Source organism: Chaetura pelagica, unplaced genomic scaffold (assembly GCF_000747805.2).
Source record: "Chaetura pelagica isolate M959 unplaced genomic scaffold, ChaPel_1.0 scaffold553, whole genome shotgun sequence".
In the NCBI taxonomy this organism is placed as follows: Eukaryota; Metazoa; Chordata; class Aves; order Apodiformes; family Apodidae; genus Chaetura; species Chaetura pelagica.
The window spans coordinates 185,029-185,299 of NW_009952808.1; positions in this window are offsets into that span (position 1 = coordinate 185,029).

The window sequence follows — 271 nt, forward strand, 5'->3', positions numbered from 1 at the left end:
CCCTCCCACCCAGGTAGGGAAGGAGAGAGAGAAAAAGAGAGAGACTTGGCTGGATTGAAAACTAAACTACACAGCTTTAATTAAAAAACTAATGAATCATACAAGAAAATATATACAATTATATACAGATATATATATTCAGGTATGGGCAAAACCCTCTCGCCTCCCCCCACCCCAGCAACTCCCACAGCACTTCCCAGAACTGGGAAGAGTCCCGAGGAATCCCGGAGCTGCTGCTGGAGGAAGCCGAGAGTTATGGGGGTCAGGAGAT